Source organism: Barbus barbus (genome assembly GCF_936440315.1).
Source record: "Barbus barbus genome assembly, chromosome: 1".
Classification (NCBI taxonomy): domain Eukaryota; kingdom Metazoa; phylum Chordata; class Actinopteri; order Cypriniformes; family Cyprinidae; genus Barbus; species Barbus barbus.
The window spans coordinates 16,624,761-16,637,887 of NC_136729.1; the positions used below are offsets into that span (position 1 = coordinate 16,624,761).

The 13,127-nt window shown below is 37.2% G+C and overlaps 1 protein-coding gene across 3 annotated transcripts in view; it reads right to left on the reverse strand.

The window, feature by feature from the left end:
* Positions 1 to 12,568, reverse strand: part of LOC306872812 (DENN domain-containing protein 2B-like) — a 52,340-nt gene extending 39,772 nt beyond the window's left edge. The window contains exon 1 of one of the 3 annotated variants that reach the window (XM_079421663.1): positions 12,456 to 12,568. The gene's annotated coding sequence lies outside the window, so the exon portion shown is untranslated. Of the gene's footprint in view, positions 1 to 6,692; positions 6,888 to 12,455 lie in introns of those variants that run through there. The other 2 variants (XM_079421665.1, XM_079421664.1) reach the window with 2 other exon arrangements.
* Positions 12,569 to 13,127: the final 559 nt, after the last annotated feature.

A 13,127-nucleotide genomic window follows, 5' to 3' on the forward strand; every position in this document is an offset into this window, starting at 1 on the left:
GCCACGGGAGAAGATTTGTAAATGGCACTGAAGCGACACAAATGACACTGGTAGGTTACATGACAGCAGCTATGGCAGACGTAGTACGCCCAAATTTAATTTGTACAACCCATATTCATACTATATAGGAAGTACTATTTTAATGGTCACTAGGTAAATTCAAATGTAGTACTTACACAGACATTAGCCAATTTCGAAAGCACCATATTTGTTACATTTGCATCAAATGCCAAGTACACTTTGGGCTTAAAGTATGCAAATTATGTTGTAGAAACCAATTAGAAAGTGTCTTTCATAATGTTTAGTGTTTCCCATACATTGATTTATTTGTGGCGGCCCGCCATAATATAAACATTGACCGTCGCAAATAGATTTTCCTTTTTCTGTTAACTTTTGATTTTATTATTTAAAATGGGTAAAATCTTACTTCAGTAGAGCTGAAGTTGACATATGTTGACTGGCTCAGCACATCTCTCTCACATGACAGCGAACATGCGCAGTTACTGATGGAGAAGACAGCTGATCGAATTAGTGTTGTGAAAAATACGGTTTTCCATACATATCAATACTTACATATCTAAAACGGTTTCAGTACTCTTTTTTCACAGTATCTATACTAGGGTTGGGCGATGTCTACAAAATTGGCATCGGACGATGTCTGCAGTGAAACATCACGATGGACGATGATATCAGGGGGCGGGGGTGGGGGGTGGAGTTAGGGGGTGTGCCCGAAGCGTAAATCGGTATTCAGAACGGCAAGGAAAACAAATAACGATTGACAACGGTTGCCTTTTACAGTACATAAAATTTCACTTACCACATAAACAGACACAGTAATGAGAGATGACTGAAGCTGGTCGCACACTGGATGAGAAGAGCAGCGTCGCGCCGCATCGCACCACATCGCACCACATCTTTAAAATTCAAACACATGCTGGCTCAACATCGTGATGTCTGTCAGCCATCGGCAATGGAGATGGCATCGTCTGTTGGCCCAACCCTAATCTATACACAATACGTTTTACCATATCAAGAAGTTTTCATTAATGTAAAAATATACCTTATCGTCATGTTCTAGCCTTGTTATATCATATAGTATAGTTTTTCCCCATGGTATCAGAATTGGTATTGCATATTAATATTTTTATTATATTGAAGTTATAAATTACAGTAAGCGTGTAAGTCTGTGGAAAACACTGGTTTTCCTCTTAAACCCAATTAGAGATTACCAGGGAACTGATGTTGAACTAGCCTTCTGGGTTGGCGTACAAACTGACTGAACAGCTACAGCCACAGAGAGGCCACCTCTCCATTAGCAATTTCAGAAGAGAGAACATCTTTGTTCAGTGTGTCCTTGAACAGAGGGTGGTTAAAAAGTAAGCTCCTTTATCAGTGACTCATGCAAACACTATCTGACCAGCTTCCTCGGGTGAGAGACACAGTGAGGAATGTAAAGGGTTCAAGACGAGACCATCAGGCCACGGCCTTGTCAGCGACGACAGGTCAACTGACTAGCGAAGCGGTGCTCTATTCAAAAGGAATGCACTAATATTTGCCCCGTCCGTCAAAGCGCACATTCAACATATCATAATTTCTGAAAGAGGGGGAATTATTAAACTGACAGGGAGGGATTCATTTAACGTCAATAAACTTGACACCACAGACAGGGTAGATATTTTTCATTACTATAGCACGGAGATCACATAAAATTGGGGTTTAAGCTTTGCTCATTTTGCTGATCATTGATCAAAAAGTTATTTATTTCTTCTGGAAAATAAAACAACTCGGCCTCATTGAACCTGAATAGCAGAAGTTGACTAGAGCCCAATCAAAATAATTCTGCACAAGATGAAAAGACCTGTGTTTTAATTCTATTTTCCTGTCAATAGGGTGAATTAGTCTTCTGGGACTTTTTGCACCTTTGACTTCTCCAGTGTATCATGATCAGATCTATCTAAGGTGTCCCAGATTACCCTACATTCGCCATAATGGTCCCCGCTGATCAGCCACTAAGCCTTTAACATCTCTAAAGCAAGCAACCACATATTTTCAGCTGCTCCTACACGTCAAAACCCCTAAGAGAAAATGAACATGGTTTTGCATTCACCAGAGACTATTTTGCACCAGAGATGATTACTCTTCCTCCTTTCTTTCCTCGTAGCCTGTAAACTCCAAGTCTATGTTGTTATTACCAAATCAGACATGACTGTGTGAAAATGGGGGTTAGATTACAGCATAAATACCACAGGAAAGAGAGACCCCCCTTCCAGGTTCTTAGCTCGCTCCGTCATATGGTCCTCATCAGGGTTCTGGCTGAGATTTATACTGCACGAGGTACGTTAATGCTGCTGTTATCAGCCAAGCACGTTGTGTTTGGGTTGAGGCAAGAAAAGATCATCAATACGTCTGTGGTGTTATGAGGAGTTTTTAAACATGTTCCCACCTGGACGAATCCCTCTGGTACCACTAATTAAAATTTCCCTTAAAAGTCTGATGGGAAAAAGGAAAAGGAAGAGCATACGAACGGGGTGTCTTTTGTTTCCTTTTCACTCGGTTTCAATCCCGATTCCACAGAGCCTGTGAATAATGACAGAGGGGTTGTCTCTGTGTTGGGGGCGGTGGGGTGGAGGGAATTGTTGTACCCTGTCGAGCTGCTTAAACGTCTTTCCTTCTGAGTCTTTCATGAACTGTGGAACTTGGCCTGTCACAGCGCCCAGCAGCTGCACGCTCCCCACACAATACCCACGATTCCTTGCTCCCATAGTGCTGACTGGACAGGCCAGATGGAACCAATTTTAAAGCCCTTTTCAGTCTCTGTCTTCCCTGACTTTCAGCTGTTTACAGTTATTTCTGTTTTCCAAGTAACTATAGCGAAAGGAGAGATTCACACATTGAAGAAACTGCATAAAGTTGCTCACAAAGTGAAATGTCGAAATCTGAAAATAAGTGGCAAAGAAGATCTAGTTGGATTTCGGTGCTCATTTGATTCAAATTGTTGGGGTTCTTCAATTCGTTTATGACTTTCAATCAAGTGTGAATTCAAAATCATATTGGTATCCTAATATTGTGCTTTATCAGGCAGACTGAAGACAGAACAGTTGCTCACAATGAGCTATAAAACTTTATAGAGCTCCTATGAAATCCCATTGTGGCAAAGGAATAGTTCCTCTCAAAGTCTTTCATTATTTGCTCTTATTTGCTTTCCCTCATGTGGTTTCAAACCTGTTTAGCAGCACAAAAAACAAAGAGATTCTTCGATTCTTATCATCTTCATAGAACAGTTCAAAGTTATCATAGCGTACAAAAAACAAGACTAATCCAAAAGTAGCATAGCCTACATGATTCATATACTATATTTCAAGCCATACCATTCTTACAAACATAAGAAACCGATAGAAATCAAAAGTCAAGATAAAATGGAAGTAGTGACAAATCTTTTCTTATGTATTTCTATTTTGATGTACATTCAAGTGAAGCAGATAATCAAAACAAGAGGTAGGATAAGGCAAGGTTCTATCCATTGGTTGTTAATTGGATTTTGAGATGTGGCCACTGCACTCAACAATTAATTCTGACTTGCAGTTGATTTTAAACAGACTAGCAAAATGAGTTTAAGCAGAGTAAATGATTAGAAGTCAGGCATATGTCTCCAGAGAGAAGTCTGTTGAGTTATGACAATGTGATTGTGAACTCTGAAAGGTAAAAATACATAAATAAGTCATTGTAAATGTATCTTGTTGTAAGTTGTAAGCCGCTTTGGATAAAAGCGTCTGCTAAATGACTAAATGTAAATGTAAATAAATTAAATAAAAATAACATAGGCTACATAAATGACTTGTTGACAATGAGATATGCATTTATAATAGAGATATGGTAAATTTTCATGTCATACTAACTTCAAACTGTTATGATCATCTTTGGATTTTAGAGCCAAAAGTCTAAAATCACAATTATTTGTAACTGTGCTCAAATTCAAATAAGATTTTGACATCATTAACTCTAGAATGTCATTGGCCCTCTTGTTGTAGCCAAATGTGATGCACCAGTTCCAACGTGCAAAATAATTAAATCTGACAGACGCAGCAGAAGGGAATCGCTTCAGAGAGTAACAAACTATATTTCAATCTGTTCTCAGATGTCAAAAGATTGGGGTCAGTAAAATTTATGTTTTTATTAAGGGAAAAATATTAAACTGATCAAAAGTGACAGTAAATATATAATGTTAAAAAAATCTATTTCAATAAATGCACTTGCTTATAACTTTCTACTCATTAAAGAATACCGAAAAAAAGTGTATCACAGTTCCCACAAAAATATATCAAGCAGCATTGAAAATTGATAATAATAAGAAATGTTTCTTGAGCACCAATTGAGCATATGTGAAGGATCATGTGACACTGAAAACAGTAATGGCTGCTGAAAATTCACAGGAATAAATTAGGTTTTAAAATATATAAACATTTGAAATTGTTATTTTAAATTGTGATAATATTTCACAATATATTCTTTATCATTAAAAAACTGCAACCTCTGTGAACATAAGAGACTTCAAATGACTATCAAAAAAACCTTATCGACCCCATACATTTGAATGGTAGTAGTTGTATGGACCACTGGAGAGCCTGACACATATGGCCACTACAAAGAGCTACACAAAGAAACTTCGAATTGTCTCAGTTTGTGTTACATGAAAAAACACATACAAATCCAAGTTAATGGTAACAGTATTTTCATTTTTGGGTGAACTATTCCTTTACACACCAAGCCATTTAAGTCATGTAAGGAAACCTACATGTTGAGGCATCAGACTTGCATCACAGTCTGTTGTGTTAGGTAGTTTACAGTGTATCACACAGATTTGAGGGATGTTACACAACAAGAAGACAAAAAGCTTACCAATGACTCATGTAAACCTAGTATAATCCCTAGTCTTGTCGGATTGACAGGTGACATGCACTGTTTCTGCGTAATACCAATGACACACAACATTACACCAAGTTCCTTGATATGACTGCCCACCCTAGACTGAAGAAGTTACTCAAGGACAGCTATAATAAAATCACTCCTTAGACCTGAGATGATAAATGTTTTATTAAAGCCAAGATATGACACATTTTGAAGCACATCATGTAATCTTTAGGTCAGCCATCTATTAAAGCAAGTCACAACTTGTTTCCTTTTAAAAGTGTCTGAGAATTACAGGTGTGTCAGAAGAAAAACCATGATGCACAGTCCCTTAAAGGCAATGATGTTCATTCAGTGCACCCCATTGAAAAGGATTTTACAAGTTCAGTTGTTCTTTTGTTATAGTCATGTTTGCTCTCATGCATGAATCGCTTCCAGGAACGTTCTTAGAAAAAAAATGCAATCACACACTAAAACAATTACTATTATCAAGCTACTAAATTCAACAATCAAAGAGAATAATGAAAATCTTTCTACATCTCAATAAAAAGTCAATAAACAACTGAATCTGGGAAGAAAAAAAAGCATAAATATGCAAGTAGTACTACACGTAATACTGTTTGACACAAGATTCAGTGGAAATAAGAGTCCTTGCATCACTGTTATTTCAGCTGACACAGTGTGCTCACAAAATCACATTCATTGTGGAATGACAAGCTATGGATCAGCTATAGTTAACCTTATGAAAAGGTTTGTTACACATTATGATGGTGGCTGTCTATGTTGTTCAAGGTTTGGTGACATCCCACCCTGATCCATATTGCGCAAGCACTAGACAGAGAACAGATCGGCTCCCATGATTCAGCTGACAATCCAGACCAATGAGAAGGAAGGGTCATTGTTCCAATAGCACAATAGACAGTCTGTTCAGAAAGTTCAGAAAAAAGACCCTGCAGCTGCAGTAGCTGCCGAAACTGAAAGCAGGGAGCACTGTATACTTGAACAGTGATCATGTAACCTTCATGTGTACATGCCTGTGGGTGTGTGTGCACAAATAAGTGCATGATTTTAGTGGAAACAACTGAAATGTGCCTTTATCCGCTCTCAATCCTCTCTCATTCAACATTTACATTTTACATTTATGCAACTGGCAGATGCATTTAGGCAACGTGGATTACACTGCATTCATAGTATTGTTTTTAATTAATGTATCATTCCCTGGGAATCGAACCCATAACCTTGGCGCTGCTAATGCCATGCTCAACAACAACCGCTTTGGCCACTAAACCAATCCATAAACATTTTGTGCTCTATCAGAGAAAGATATAAACCAGACTTGACCTTGGCTGTTCCTCAAATATAATAAAACTAAAAAACGTCAGCCTATTACACGACAAGAGTTAACAGACAAGATTCATATGAGTTGGGAAATCACCAAATAAGGTAAAAACATATGACTTTATACAGTTAAACATTTTTAACCACATTTTAAGAAAAAGTCATGTTCTGAGCAACATTTACATATAAAACAGCAACTATTAATTTTGGCTGTGCCTCCAAAGCGAGTGAGCTGCCTAACTAGACTAAGTTAGATATTTGGACGTCATGTTTTGAGCATTTTGAGGAATCACGAACTTTCCGAATTATAAGCATTTTTGTTCCATGATGCTCAAAAACGCTTTCCAGGAAGCAAGCTCACTAGGTTTTGACGCACAGCCTTTGTTTGCGATTGACTGTGCTCATTTTCATACAATGTAACCCCCGCTAGTATGAGATAAAAGTTTTACCTTAAAGTAACGTCCCGCTGTTCGTGCCATTTTGTTCAGGGTCTCATAAAAACTCTCGCAGCGATTGCAAAAACTCATCGATTTGCCGGTAATACCTGGAACTTTTCCCTAAACTTCCAGTCATGTCCTTTCAAGCGGGGTAAATCCCTCCCTACTTGAGAACTCTCTCTGGCAGAAGGCTGAGCTAGTCGCCATGGAGACGGGTTGTTTTGCCCCCCACTCTCTTCTCCACGTTCTCGCGCTCCCACACGAAACTAAACAGACTCTTATTCTCACACGAGCCACATGGATTTGAACTTTATACGGTATAGCGAGGTTAAAATAAGCGCCTTTCACATTTCACACATAACTATTTTGCCTGGTGGTTCCGTCATCCTTCCCCAGGAAAAAACAGGCCAGAAGAGCTCCTTATTTGAACAGGAATAAAAAGCCCATCGTACAAAGCGGTCTCCCAGGACACCGAAGAAGTAGCTGAGGGGGCTCGCAGAGAGAGCCATATTAATTGGGCGAATCGTAATCACTATTCAACTCTACTTCTTTGTAAATACATCTTCTGCAAACGCGCGTGAATCTCAATACATAACGAAAAACACATTAACGGTGACCACACACAAAAAAACGAATGAGCTCTGAATAATTGCCACAGTATAAACGACAGAAAGGGACAACAAATACAACACTATCGTATCATTAAAAGCAGTGAGCGATCAAATGTTAACACAATAACGATCTGCATCATTTTGAATGATAGAAACTTAATAAGGTTTGTTTTCTGCGAAAATCTGCTCTTTTAGTTATAGAATAGGCTATTATAAATGATTTATTACACAAATTATTTCTGGATTACTTAAAGTTATATAGCCTATACATTACATTTTCCCCCACCTAGCCTATTTTTACATATGTTTGACCTTTTGCAAGCTTTTGTTGCACTAAAATGTAGATTTACAGACATTACAGTGTAATGTTGGTTGTTATGAAATTTCGAGCAGTGTCCTTCAGTGTCACATGATTGCAGTTGTTGTATGGATGATTTAATATTATGACATTTTGTACACCAGCGGGGCCCATTTTCATGATCTTGCTGAAGGCAAACCCACAGGCTCCAATGAGAAAATGTAATGTGAAGAATACTTGCTGTAGTGAGCAACATTTATTGATTTGTTTTCTTGCTGCTATGGATTTCATTTCTAATGACTGCAGCTTGTTTAGAGCAATTTTACAAAAAGCGTCTTTAGAATTGAAAGCGAACACAAATTCTGTTTAATTTAAGGTAGAGAATAAATCATTTCAGGGTATAGGCCAATTCAGATTTCAGTATCTTAGACTGCTAAGATATCTGTGATTTACCATTACTCAAATGCTACAGACATCTTCAGTTTCTCAGCAGCAGAGTACAAGCATAACACATTGCTAACAGCTGTCTAAACTGGTATGTAATCACATGGATGTGAAGCATAAATTCAAGAACAAACAGACAAAGAGCCTTTGAAAGTGTACTTGGAGTGAAGATCCAGCCACTTGCTTCTAAATATGCACAAATTCTGATTTAGCTCAGATTCTTAAGCAATGGATGATAATGGGCATTTTTGTAGCCTCAAAACAGTAAACAAGGGTATTTCTACCGTATGAATAATTGTATAAGTTGTATGATAAGTTTGTGACAAAAAAAAAACCAGCTGTTGAGTGTTAAGTTCACAGGAAGGAAAAGGTTGTCAAACTATCAAAACTAAACTCCAATACTGAGGCAAATTCATGGCTTTAGATGTTAGGAATATCTACGGAACAAACCAAGCCTGTCAACATTTTTAATCTTATAGTGCTAACTGGAGAAAAACAATAGAATGTCAGAACATTTTGAGCAATCCTCCACGTTATCCAAGTCTGTCATGAGCCAGACTAATATTAAAATCCAGCTTTCAATTTGACGCATTAAAAACAGTCTCTGTTGGATTTAAACTTGCGCAAATAAGCAACCTGCTGCCAAATATGCAACCGCAATAAGAAGCAGGGATCTGTGGTTGACAAAAGCTTTAGGATGACATGTTCATAACTTTCTCTGGAACTCTTTCAAATTGTACCAATACCTCAGCAGAAATGTGGTTTCTGGTGTTGGAACGTGATCTGGGAGTCTTTCTCAAATCTGTATTAAATTGCTTAGATCATAGCTCAGGGACAGTTATGCCACAGATCAGGGTTCTAAAAAAAAGTCATTCACTCCAGGTGTTATTTAGAGGGAACTAATGCAAGAAGCTCAAGGAAAAGTAATGTTGGGTCAGTCTTAATAATAAGAACAATATAGAAATTTTCTACATTTTTGTTTGCAAAACCTTGAGAGACTTGTACAATAAAGCTGCTGTGTTTCTATACCAAAACCCTGTTATGAATCAGACAGATGACATTTGGTATACTATTATATTTTAAGGTCAAATCCTAGTTTGTCATGTTACTCTCACGTTGCAAGCGAGCATTCACTATATTTAACCTTGTATCCTGATTTTGAGCAGCCCATGTCAAGAACACATTAGAGGCCCAGACTAAACATCTCCCATGGTAGAGGATGCCTGTTAGGGTGATCATGACACTAAAATATCCAACTGAAAGTGTTTGCTAGAAATGGACTAATCTAAAAGCCAAACATCCCTTTTTCTAATCATTGCTGTCTAAGTGTTGACCCAATTGAAACATAATGCATTCTCGATATGGTCTCTGGATAACCAAGCTCAGCAGTGGGAAACACAACATTGGGCTTAATTCTGTTGTTTTGAGCAGAAAAACATCTACAAGTTCTCCACATGGGTTTTGTTTTTAATCGGTTGGCAGCATCTAAAAACTCCACAAATTCCACGTAAATGTGTCCAGCACATAATAATATTCTAATAAATCCTCACAGCAGCACTTGACCGGTAAGGACTGTGATAAATACTAGAGATGCATTCCCCTGGGGTATCCCATCATCCCTGTGATTGCAATTACGGAAGTCTCAATGCTCCTTTGGTCTTTTCTCAGAGGAAGTTGGTGAAATATGCGGCTGTATTCTTCTGAGGATATTCATTTTTAGCATTAAGAACATTTGAACTTGTCTGCTACATATTATACTACATATTAACTTAAATATTAATATTTAACCAAGTTTATACTACTAGTGTTTGAGTTCGATTCATTCTGTTGTTTTTAACAAATTTCTAACACTACAAACTACTACTTGGGGCCTTGCACCTTTAAACCGTTATACATTGAGTTTAAAGTTGACTACGAATGGATTGCCTGTAGTGAATGGGTGTTGTCAAAATGAGAGTCACAGCTGATAAAACAGCTGATAAAAACATCACAATATGATTCCAGTCCATCATTTAAAGTCTTGTGAAGCCGAAAGCTGCATGTTTGTAAGAAACAAATCCATTATTAAGGCTTTTTCATTTTAAACCCTTAGTTCTGGCCTAAATACCAGTCCATTATGCATAAAAATACCTCCTCCAGTAAAATGTCCTCTCACATCAAAGTGCATTGACATACTTGTTTAGATATGGATCGTTTATGCTTATAAATGGTGATTGACCTGTGCATATTTATCACCTGATTAAGACCAGACATTTTTTTTTAACTGAAGAAAGCAATACTGTGGATAGATGACTCATATTTTTAAGATAAAACATCTTAATGATGGATCTGTTTCTTACAAACTCACATATTTCACTTCACAAGACATTAATTGTTGTACATGAAGTTGTGTGGATTACTTGTGAATTATTGTGATGTTTTTATCAGGTATATGAACTCACATTAGGACGGCACCCATTCACTGCAGAAGATCCATTGGTCATCTACATCTTGGATGGTGGGTAAATGTTCCACAGATTTTCTTTTTTTTTGGGGGGGGGGGTGAACTACTCCTTTTACATGTTACATTGCAATGATGGAAAATATAATAACTGTTTGGTTTTTAGGGTATTTCCTTTCGTCTGATTTGTCATTTTCAAATACACTTACAATTACATTTCCACTACCAAGTCAATTACAAGTCAAAAGTACAATTTACACCTGTTAAAGTAGTTAGGTGCATGAGAAACATTATGCCAGACCCATTAAATTGTTTCCTCTTCCTTGAACGCATTTGTAAGGGCTCCATCAGTCATGTTCAGCAAAACCCACAAAATCTCCAAAATACAAATCTGTTTCCAACAGCCCTGAATGTTCACCACACCCTTTCCACAAAATATTCCTGTCACAATCATTCTGTGCAGGCATTTAAAAATACAAAGCAGAATATTGTATTCAATATTCAAGTTATACTTGGATAATGCTCAAAATATGGGAAAATGTTTTTTTGTATTATGGCTTATTCTACAAAACGGAAGCCATGAGCGTTCACAATGTAACCTACATAGGTGTAAAAACTAATTGAACAATAAATAACTGATGCAAGATGAAATAATCACTGAAACACTGTAACAAAAATAGTATAGTTCAGAGTGTGTTTTTTCTTTCTTCTTCATTCAGGGTGACTTTAAGGAGAAGTTTGGTCTTCAAACTTCTCCTTGATGTATTTTTATAACCAAAATACATGAAAATGAAAGGTAGCATTTTGGAACTTGAGCACAAGCATGTCAACCCAATTACCATCAGCTCAGTTACCTTTCTGAAAGCATAATTGCATCTTTTAGCTTGAGAATAACACTTAAACACATAATGTGCCTGACAAAATGTTTAAAAATGTGCATATATTTTGACATCAATATGATCCATTGTTTCCAGAGTTTCTTGCAATGTTGCAACGACAGAATTACATTTTTAACAAGGGCAAGGGCACACCAAAAAGAAAACATTCAAGTCAGATATGTCAAGGAACCATGATAAGCCAATGGGAAATGACAGACAGCCTTGGGGGAGGCAGAGACGCACTCAGAAAGAGAGAGATACAGAGAAAGCTGTGGTTTGTGTGCTAATCATTTCCCACACTGTGGCCCTGGGGGACAGACAATCAGATGGTGGGGTTATTTACCACAGAGATAAGAAAGAGTGTAAAAACAGTGAACGGTTGCTGTTAGTCTGAGGTCAGACTGAAACCGTAATCTAAATTTCAGATATTACCAGCAATAGCAAAACTCACCAAATAAGCACTAAAGAATTCGTTGTAAAAAAAAAAATACATATTTATATTCTGATTAAATATAACAATAGCTTTTAATTTCTTTTCATACTGTCATAATGATAATTATAAGAAACTGACTACGACGCATCCATCATTTTTCTCAATGATTTTAGGTTTAAGAGCGCCTCCTTGTTTCTGGTTCACAGTAAAACACCACAGAGGAGTTTATGAGTCTCCAATGCACACACAATCCATCCTGATTATTAGGCTACTGTCATCCACTGCTCTCATAGCCGTGTTTATTATACCTCTTATAATGAAGGAAATTTTCTTGCCCGTTCACAGTTCTAACGACTTCAAAACACATTCGAGGCTCAGTCCATTTTAATTGTTCATATCCAAATGCACGCAAACTGTTCTGTTAAGTTGCTGTTATTATTAACCTATTAGCTTTTACTCTTATTTATATTTTTCTGTTATGCTTTTATTTATGTCTCTACAGACAACTTAGGTCATTTAAAATCCTTTGTAGCATTATTGCCATCAATTGTAGAGTTTATATATATATATATATATATATATATATATATATATATCTCCATGCACAAAACAAGAAGCTCCAAAGAGTTGGAGCAGCGAACATAAAGACAGTCAGATAAAGAAATCCCTACCTTCTGTGGGTAAGTGACTCTTGTGTTGTCAAGGTGTCTTTTTCACATATCCATGCTGTGTAAGTTAGTTTTCAGTGGAGTGCGTTCTGATTGCTCGCTGATCTATCTGTCCCAGTGTTTTTGGCTGGGAGGAGGAGGAGGAGGAGGGAGCGCAGGAAATGATGAGAACCGTTATGTGAGAAATGTGATATGCATGCATTAAACTATTTCACGTTATCTAGTTCGTTTATTAGGTAAATAATGTAGGGTAAACTAGGGCCTAATACGCTCAGCTTTTCAGTAGAAGACTTTAAATGAATAGTTCACAGTGTTTATGATGTTAAAAGTGGTGTATGAGTTGGATATACTGTCACTGAATATTTGAGAGAATTCTAATACTAATTACTAGTCGGCTCAATTTCACAATCGTTTTTATTTTTATTTTTTTTATAACGTAGCACGTTTAATTAGGCATAACTCTAGCTGTTCTTCGACGCTAATGCAAAAAAGCCTGTTTGGAAACAGCGCCTCCTGGGGATTAGAAATGCTATTACCATTAACCGAAACTGCGTCATTTGAGCAGCGAGTCTGACAGCACTGTTACTACCGGAAGGCAAATGTTATTAGCTTGGTCCCTCATTTTTAAACACAATTTTACACCTCAGTCGTATCTAATCTGGAATAACAAGAATC